Raw genomic sequence first — 10,175 nt, 5'->3', positions numbered from 1 at the left:
TTTCGGATTGAGGAAAGAGATACTTACAGTAGTGAGAAGATGACCGTAATGAGAACTTAATGATTTACAATAATGAGAAGAAGAAAATTCACCGTGTTCATCCGGAAACTCGGCCTTAATGTGCAAACAAACAACAACAACTCCTGAAAATAACTCCTAATGGCAGCAGACTTTCTGAGAAACATTTACTTTAATAACTTTGTGAATCAATATTGGCGCCCTCTTAACGGAATGCATTTAAAAACATCAACGGATTGTACATGCTAGAATTCTTTAGTATGCATCTCACTTTACTCGAAGTGTCTGAACGAAAACCACCTACACTCATAGAAAGCCCACCCACCCACCACCATTTAAACAGTCCAATTTACCATTACAGACCGACTAAGATAAAAATCGCATAAAAAATGAACCCAGAAAATGACCTTGTTCACACATCACTCCATCGAATAGTTCATAATACCAACCAATGGCATTTTGAAAAAACAATGGTGTTATGAATATGGAAGGCCATTTTTGGAGGACTGTCTGTTGTTCAACTCCAATTATTTAAAAAAAAATACCTTAAAAAAAAACTATGAAGGGATCAGAATACTAGACACCTTCCGTCTTACGCAAAACGGACAAATCATCCTCCACCAACCGCCACACTTGCGCGGTGACGAACTGGGTCAAAAATTCTTAAAGGGGAAAACAAATAGAATGTATCGGAGGTCAGAGTGTAATACTGAAAATCACACAGGCTTCCATCGACCTCCGGCCCGCCAGGGTTTCCCGCTTAAAGATTATGGCCAGTCCGCCTCTGCACTTTCCTCCAAAGGGTTAATATATTTATCAGTTAATATTTATCACTTTCCTCCAAAGGGTTAATATAATTTACTAAAGATGACCTTATCCCACTTTCCTCCATCAACCGCCTCTCAAACCTAGACGTCGCTAACCTGAAAGACGTCCCATGAAACCTGCTTTATCACCATGCCACGTGGAAGGTCCCTCAGTAGCCTCCAAAATTTACAGTCATCTAAATTTAAACTTATTGACCACTAAATTTCAGGGGCTGACCGCCAAATTGCCTGTGTTAGGCCCTCGACAGGTCTCCCTACATTCAGGTGGCCTACTCAGAGCACTTTACGGTCTCGGAATGGGTCCTGATATTGGCGCCCGGGGCATCGATATATCAGAGCACCATTTGAGACCATAAAATTTAGTGGCCCTAACGCCGGTCTATACGGATCACCTCCTCTAAATGAATTTCAGAGAAGGATGATACCAAAGCCAAAGGTCAAACCCAATACCTAAACGGGCCCCCGGGCCATCGGGGTTATATTATCCCCTAAATGGCGCCCTGATACGATTCAAAATCCTGTATACTTATATCCCTTAATCTGATCCTGCACATCCCCATCAAAAGTCCGATCATTTAATTGAAATATTGCAGAACATGGGTTTTTGCCCTTTCCAGTCTAGAAAAATAAACCTGTTTAGAAAATATGTTCCCACGAACAGATTCTTAATATCCGTCAAATAATTTAGAACAAATGATGAAGTTTACTTAGAAACAGACTACCACCACCATAACTATCAAAGGATTACACTAAAGATAACATTAACCGAATTCATTAAAAAGCAAAAGCCGATTACCATTGTAAGTGCACTTGATATAAACAACCCGATCTCACCTGAACATAAAAACTCCTTCAATATAACTCCAGAAATTGCTGAGAAATGAAAAATATTTTAGTTGTTTATATCAGATTATCAACTTACTCATTATTTCAAGATTTATATCTCCAAGAATAAAGAAATATTTATATCCTTGAACTTAAAACACAATAAGAAACAAAAAAATCAATCCTGGAAAACTTAACTGGGCAGGAAATTTCTTTCAACCCTCCTTCGATGGTGGTAGTGATCAAGTAGCGTTTGTGAACTCTATTTATAGGAAATTAAACAATGGGTTAAACAACAATACAAATTGATGGCATTTTCTGCAATTTTACTAAAAAAACTTTCGACAATGTGTTTATAGAATATTAATAACGGTTATCCCAGCCCTAGTGTGACGTCACTGCCTTCAACCAGTTGACCATTTCGGATTCTATCATTTGAACCGCTGTGCATTTCCTTTGTGTGTTTTTATAAATTCGAAATAATTCGACAAATTGAGGAATGTCATTGCCGCATTGTACATCCTCTCCCGATCGTAATCTGCTTGAAGTGTTGTCCCCACTATCCAGAATAAAAATTAAAACTATAAATGTAGCAGTAGTGGCATGTGATGCAAGTGTATGAGCCTATGCTAAAAAAAAAAAAAAAAAACTACAAAAACAGTTCCCTCTAAATGTTAGTCCAGTTCTTCCTTAAATTTATTCAAACTATCAACTTCAACAACGACAGATGGAAGTTTGTTCCAGCAATTAACCACCCGCTGGCTAAAGGCAAATTTCCGCACATCTATATATATGATTAAGGCGTAGTGAGGTCGCCACAGTGACACGTCTGGAGTGGTCTGAATTCAAATCTCATCATAGGCTGAAGGAATCCCTAACGGTCTCTCCAATCGAGGTTTTAGTCAGGCCATTTAGCAGAAGTTCCAGTTTTGTTTTTTTCCAACCAGCTCTTGCGCTTTCAGCCTAGGTCACGGAGTACTCATTCGCCCAGACTAATGCAGGTTAAAAAAGATCTCACCTTGATCTGCGTCTCTATGACCAAAAGTGGTCGAGATCCTATGGACCCACTAAATCAATCAACCATTGAATTGGAATCTCGTGGGTGATAATGTTAATGTCAATATTCGAGAGCAATAGGCGCTTTAACTGAAGATTTGTCAATGAGGTTTTGAGGTTGACATTTGTTCAAAGAAATCCTTTGTTTTTTTAATACGTAAAACCAGTGAATTTTATTTCACGACAATTTTATAATTACTAATTTATGCAAATGAGTACATTCTCGCAGTTTTGCGGAGTGTGACTCCATCGTTCAATCCATTTTAACTGAATAAATCGTCTTCACAAAACCATCCTCAGAATTATCACATACTTTACTATTAATAAACATTATCGGAGCTGTGGAGTCACGTCACTGCCTTCGGCCAGTTGTACCACTCCCTATAGTATAGGGAATGGTACAACTGCCGCACTATTCATCCTCTCCCGTACATGATCTGCGTGCAACAGCACACCACTAAGGTTCAGGTAGGAGATGAGTTTATCCATTTCAGTTGTCTCTTGACGTGTTCAGGAGTGTCAGATATCTCCAAATTTGCTTTGTTGATGAATCTTGCAGTCCTGCTATAGTAGTTGTAGTATACCCATAATTAGTTCTTGAATGCGATGAGTTCAGCAGTGGATGGTTTCTTAAAGCCCTTGTCGGTGCGTTGAAGTTTATTTTTGAGACGAGAAGAGGGCAATTTATGGTCCCATTTAACAGCTGGCTAAAAGGAGTAAGTCGGCTTATATCACCATTGTTCAAACGTTTCCAGTCCAAGATTTCTCATTATATTCAAGGCCACCTTTAAACAAACGTACTGTGTTGCTGTTTTTTTTTGAAGATTTTTAATTTCTAATTTTTGGTAAGCTGAATATGGTTATCAGACCTGTGAGGCAAATTCTAGGGGCGACCTAACATATATATATTACAGAGAAAGATGAAAAGGACTGATTGAAGTCTCTGTTAATTCTTTAAAGAAAACGTCTCAAACATTGCAAGCGATTCTTTAATAAAGATATCTAAATTTTTGGCTGTAATAAACTTTTTGATTGCCTTGTTGATGCAATAAGAAAATTGAACTTTGTTATTTTTTTGTGCATTCGCAAAAGTCATCAGCTAGCACTTGTTTTCATTGACTACCATTTTGTTATCCTTCGGCCATTGAATAACTCGTTGAAGAGCTTCGTTTCGGATGATGCAGTCACTGGTATTGCGAATTGCTTTATAAATTTTTATGTCATCTGCAAATATGTTGATTTTAATTTGGTAGTCTCCAAGGGTACTTGGCAAGTCGTTGATGTAGATAACAAATAACAGCGGGTCTTAGGATGTGAACCCTGTGGGACACCAATTTCAGGTTTAAAAGGATGTGAGATTTTACCTTTAAATGTCGTCTACATTTCTCTGCCTTCCACGTTTAGTCCTTGAGGTTGTCACAGACGTTCTCTCAGATATGCCAGACAAGCCGCACTTGCTACTTGGGAGTCTAAAACGCTAATGGAACTGATATTCGGGTGACATTCAAGTCTGTACCCAATTTCGGCGAAGTCCGGACGGTCTGTGACATCGAAATCCGCTGCTCGCACCTTCACGATGGTGGGACTGTTAGTATTCCTGGGTATAACCCCATGCACAAGCACACTGTGGGTGATCACCCAGGTGTGAACCAACGTGAGTAGGGGTCGAGGTGTGGCGCCACCACACGGAGGAATGCCGCCCCTCTATGTTACCAGGCAATACTAGGCGGTAGAGTCGGTGCAATACCACCACTTTGCTTATTGGAGGCTTGAAGTGGTGCGATCCATGTTTAGTCTCCAGAGCTAAGTTTCGATCAATCCTTCCCCATCTCTTCCATCATGCAGTATGACTGATGACTTTTTGGATTATGATGATAATCATGGCGAGATCCGACATTCCTTACATTTCGAGGATACAGCTCTAAAACGGGTTCGCTGGCCGGGTGCTATTTGGACACCGGACCGAACCTATTGGTAACTCCCTAGGAGGCTTCCGGATCAGCTAGTGTACAATCCTGGTACCTCTACTCTGCCAGATAGTGACTGGAGGGAGTCCGAATAGTGTGTATGCGGGGAGGGGGCATTGTCGAAGCCACGTTATGTCAAGGATCTGGCTATATTCTTTACGATGTGTACGCCATATCCCATGACCCTCCCCTACTTTTTTACTATTGAATACACCATGAATTGTGAAACTAATAGAGTAAGCTTATCTGCGAAGAGATATAAACCTCCCAAACACTTCCTAGTTCTTGTAGAAATGGAATCCTTTTTATCCCACACTGCACTTTAAAATTTCGTCCTCTATCTAAAGCTGGGTTTTCCAATAAATGTGCTAAAGCTGTTCAAGAGATAAATGCTGCATATCGTAATTGGCTTGTTTCCATTTCTCCAGTTTCATCTTGCCTACACCAAAGCTCGCAACAATAGTAAAGTAGTTATTAATCAGTCCAAACTAGATTTTGAACAGGCTAAGAGTAGAAAATTTTTTTCTTGCCCTAATGGTAGACGAGCATTCTGGTCTCTTGCCAAAGCTATTGGCCGCAACCTTTTCCCATCTCTGCTCCCACCTCTGTCAAAAACAGATGGTTCTGTTGTCACTTCAGCCAAGGATAAAGCTGACCTGCTAGCATCCCATTTTTCTTCTAACTCATGTATAAATGATCTTTGTAAAACACCTCCCACCATTCCCAACACGCTCCATTCAGTGCCTCCTGTGGTCTTCCGTCAAAAGGATGTCAAAAGATTTTGACGAATCTCGATTCTAAGAAAGCTCCAGGTCCGGATGGTATTTCTCCACTTGCTCTCAATACCAGTGCTCCTGAACTTACTCCTGTTGTTTGCAGGATCTTTTCACTTTCTTATTCCAAAGGTGTTTTTTCTTCTGCTTGAAAATTCGCTCATATCCAGCCAGTTCCTAAAAAGGGTGACAAATCGCTCTCATCCAATTATCGTCCCATTGCAATTACTTCTACTCTTTCTAAAGTAATGGAGAAATCAATTAACCGCCAACTCTTAAACTACCTAGAAACCTTCCGTCTGATCAACGATCGCCAATATGAAATCCGTCTAGTCGATGCACTGGTGATATTCTGGCTTATGTTACTCATTTATGGACAAATTCAATGGAAAAGTTTGATGAAACACAAGCAGTTACTCTTGACGTCTCATAGGCTTTCGATCGTGTTTGGCATAAAGGTCTTCTAAACAAGCTTCCATCTTATGGTTTGCCAACTGTTTTTTGTAATTGGTTATCCAGTTTCTCTCTGATCGCTCACTGAGGGTGTTGTAGATGGCTCTCTGTTTTCTAACTTCTCCACTAATGCTTGTGTCCCCAAGGATCAATTCTTTCCCTCAGTCTTTTCCTCTTGTATATTAATGACCTTCTTCCATTGACTGGAAATCCTATCTATAGTTTTGCCGATGATAGCATATTTCTTTCCATTTTGAGAAACCTTTCCCTGCTCAATCAGCTTCAACTTCTCGAAAATCTGCTACCAATTCCTTAAATGCCGATCTTCAGGTAATTCTCCAGTGGGGCAAAGACAACTTAGTTGATTTCAACCCGTCTAAAACTCAGTCTTGTCTTATATCTCGCAAAACGGATTCTTCTGCTCCTATGCTTATCTTTAGTGACACTCCGATTTCTAGGCAAAATGATATATCTCTTTTGGGGATAACCCTGACTTCTAATCTCTCTTGGCACAAGCACATTACAAATATTGCTTCCTCTGCATCTAAAAAACTTGGTTTTCTCTTTCTCTCTCGGCGTTACTTTTCTTCCAAACAGCTGCTCACTCTGTATAAATCGCAAATCCGCCCTGCCATGGAATATTGTTCCCACATCTGGGGTGGTGCCCCCAAAACCTTTCTCAGGCTTCTTGATTCCATTCAGAAGAGGGTCGTTAGGTTAATTAATGATTCATCTCTAATAGAGCCTCTCCACTCGCTGTCTCATAGACGTACTGTTTCTGCTGCATGCCTTTTCTACAGATACTTCCATGGAAACTGTTCTTCTTCTATAATTCCCGCTCTCTCTTTCAAAACAGTCCGAACACGTGCCGCCACCAGCCAACATCCATTTACTCTCCAACTTCAAACTCACAGAACCAACTTTTCATCTTCCTCGTTTATTCATTCAACTGCCGTTTTCTGGAACAAACTTCCTTCGTACGTATTTCCTGAAAATTACAGTCTACAGAAGTATAAATTATTTAAGGACAAAGACCTCGTGGTACAAGGTAGAATGACTAATATGTAGGTTAGTGCAAAAGCATCATTTTAACATAGCTATCTACCAAAGTAGTTAAATTAATTAAATTGTCATCGTTTTGGCTATATCTCATTGTGAATGCCTTCACAACGAGTTACCATGGTATTGTACTATCTCGAATAAGTAACACTTAACCAGTGGAGAAGACTCCTGTTAGAGATGAATCAGCGGATACCACCAGCCAGACGGCACTGTTTCAAAGCTTGTTGGCTTCTCTTCGGTGGATGGGCAGGTATCCTGGTGTTGCAATAGTGACAACCCAGTTATGAAGTATAACTTCACAATATGAGAGATGCCTGATGGTGTGCAGTGATATAGAGTATAAATTATTTAATGGCAAAGGCCTCATGCTACAAGGTAGAATGAGGTGGTATCCGCTGAGAATAAATAAGTCTCTTCCACAGATGAAGTGCTATTTATTCGAGGTAGTACAATAACAAACGTTTATTGAATATATAAAAAAAAACCACATGTCTACATCACTCATATTCCCTTATTATCTTACTCCTTAAACTATTATTGAAACATGAATTACATCAATATAGCATTGCAATGATTCCTTTATTTAGATTATTCCCCCTTTTACAAAGGGTCGTACCATTAACATAGTAATATATAAAATTCTTATATATGTATATACATATACGTGGCCATTGTCACTGCTAAGTATCAACGCCTTACTCTCAGTTTATCCCTTGATATAATGTTTAAGCAAATGGGATAATCAAACATTTGTATTAACCAATTAATATTCATAATACCAAAATAATGTTCCGCGACATATCATGCTTATCATAGAAAGGAATCATCTTCTTTTAAAACTTAATCATTCCATTATTATTCCATTTAAAGATTTGCCTTTCACACACATCTTACACATAATAAAGCATTTCGGCTTACCCCTTTTCTATCTTCTCCCAGATCGCTGGCTTCTCTACTTGGGCGTTTCCTCTTCGCTGGCTTCTCTGGAAAGACGCTGGTACTGGCACTCACCGACTAACGCTTGTCAACCACTAGCACAACTACCAACGATCACGACAACAACGGTCCCGCTAAGGACCCCTTTTTAAACCAGTAGCAGATCTCTATGGTTAGACAACTACTCCCTCGCATTGCATGTTCTAAGTCCGGGGTCCGAGTCCAGGTGGTCTGAACAGTGCGTGATGGATAAGGAATTCATTGCTCCATCTTTCAGGAATTTCCACGACCATCGAACCATGGGTACGTCCCGACTCCTTTTTGTATAGTTACCACTGTGGCTCTGCGCATCGCGTGTACCGCTTTGACCATTTTTGGGCAAGCAAGAATGTTACTTAACACCAAAAACACTTCGAGAGAGCTCAAGGTATTTGCTGTACACGTGGGAACACGATTTTCCCCCACTGTACCATCGCTCTGGTGTCATCCCATACTCGTGGACCTCTTGCATGTTTATGAGGGAAGATAGTCTTTCTTGACCCTTTCGTGACCTTACAACGGAAATCTACCGCTGCACTGTGAATGCAAACCTAGGCTTATGTGGCATGTACATCTACATGGCCTTTTCTGTGCTAGTTACGAGTGGGTGGGCTTTTTCTTAAGGTTCTCAATGTTTAAATTCTAATTTTGAATAATATTCGCTTGATTCTACTGGTTTCCGTCCTTGTTGGTAGAATTAACAGGTTATTAATTAAAATACAGCTGTTTGATTACTAATATAGTTACCAACAACAAAGGAAACCAGGCTAACATTGGTTTTATCAATTAATAAAAGTTTTAATTTATTCAAAAGAGAGAGGTGGGATCTGCACCACTCGTAACAGTTTATTTTGTTCTTGTACTTACATTCTTGCAAAAAGCAATATCAATGTTCCTTCGGTCCAGTTATTAGTGCTCAGAATTCTTTCTTCATTGTCCTCACTGTATTTCTCCAGAGTACTTCTGTGGGAATCTTGATTTCGGTTTGGTTATCTGTGTTTCTCTTAATTGAATTGGCCCTTTCTGGTCTCTCTTCAGTTTTGCACCTAATGTTAGTTCATCCTCTGGTTTCACTCCTGATTCCGGAGTTTGACTGCTTGCATTTTTTCTCCCGGTATTTAGAGCGGATTCATTAGACGGTTCTGCCTTCCAAATGCTGGAGCTTCCAATATTCTTGCATTGAGCTTCCGGGGAACTTTTGTCTGAAGTTGTACCGATGTGGAAAGCCCAATTGTGTTATTGGACGCGATTCCGGTACTGCCATTTATAAATATGCGTTCTTTTTCCTGTAACCTCACAGTGTTAGGCTTTTGAGCTGGATTTCCTGGAGCTATAGGTGAATCGGGAACGCCTTTCTTGTAGTATGTGTGGATATATCCTTGTACTAAATATTAAATTAAATTATATAAGGGTTACCCGACTAACTCAGCCACGCAGTGAAAAAAGCCCACTACAGTTCCTCGCGTCATCGACTGCATTCGAACCCCGGCATTTTCCATCCGGTGTGGGAAGGACGGTGACGATACCACGGTGCTATCCACGCAGACTATCCTTGTAGTAGAGACCTGTAAGGGTTAGTAATTCTAATGAAAGGTGCCGACAATCGGTGGATCGTTAAAATGATTAGAAATTTGGCCGTCGCCGCGAGTGACAGTTCTTGAACTTTTGAGCCAGATTCTCTGCTAGTTAACGGTACCAGGAAGGTACCGTTAACTAGAAGGTGCGTTGCCAGGAAGGATTACCGTTTTTGAAACACTTCACATCGTCGAGGTCAGTGTGATCACTCGACGGCGCTTTTGGGTTTTCTCTCGAGTTGTAGTTTGTTGGCAGTTGTGTGTGTGTAGTCTTGCAATGTTCATTATCTCATTCATTAAAACATTAGTGTTTTTTTTTTTTTTTTTTGATCAGGTTAACTTTTCGTATAGCGTGTCATTCCCATTGTCAACTACCATTTTTGAAATTTGTTTGTTTTAAAGTCAGTAACGAAAGCGCCGTCGAGTAACATCTTAAAATCCAACACCGTCGTTGGATTTTAAGATGTCTTTAAATTGTTGTACTTCAGTTAATTTTTATGTAGGATAGACTTTAAAGAAGATATTGGTTGACATTGGACTTGAACTTCTATAGACTGTAATTTTCAGGAAATACGTACGAAGGAAGGTTGTTCCAGAAAACGGCAGTTGAATGAATAAATGAGGAAGATGAAAAGTTGGTTCTGT

The sequence above is a fragment of the Mastigoproctus giganteus genome, chromosome 7 (genome assembly GCF_048544385.1).
Source record: "Mastigoproctus giganteus isolate SK-2022 chromosome 7, ASM4854438v1, whole genome shotgun sequence".
Taxonomy (NCBI): domain Eukaryota; kingdom Metazoa; phylum Arthropoda; class Arachnida; order Uropygi; family Thelyphonidae; genus Mastigoproctus; species Mastigoproctus giganteus.
This window is presented reverse-complemented; position numbering follows the sequence as displayed.